Raw genomic sequence first — 485 nt, 5'->3', positions numbered from 1 at the left:
AATACACTGAAATATTCTATACAAGAATATAGGCATCACACTTATCAATCTAAATTTATAACCATTTGCATGTATTAGTTATTCTCAATAAACCATTTATGGTTGCTACCCACCTATAGTAGCTGCAGTTTCAAACTGAGAATACCGCAAATTTATGTACCTTCCCTGAGATCAGTAATCCAAAATAAATAGCCCTGCAAATGTAACAGTGTAAACTCTGGATTTAAGTCTTCGGTAAGAATCAGTCCTCAAAACCCAAGAAGAACATTAAGCAAACGTAAACATAGCAATCATTTCGTCAGTTTTCAGTTATTCTCAGCGACAGTGGAACCTATGTGAGATGTAGCATCCAAACGTTCAAGACCCATCATTTGTATCATACAATATGGTTGCTCTAGTTCACTTTCCTATCATTGAACCCCTGAATACATCCAGTTGTGATGTGGATCTCCAAACTGCGACCCAGATCTGCTCCTTCTCTCTGC

Source organism: Mesitornis unicolor, unplaced genomic scaffold (genome assembly GCF_000695765.1).
Source record: "Mesitornis unicolor isolate BGI_N332 unplaced genomic scaffold, ASM69576v1 scaffold2463, whole genome shotgun sequence".
In the NCBI taxonomy this organism is placed as follows: Eukaryota; Metazoa; Chordata; class Aves; order Mesitornithiformes; family Mesitornithidae; genus Mesitornis; species Mesitornis unicolor.
This window is presented reverse-complemented; position numbering follows the sequence as displayed.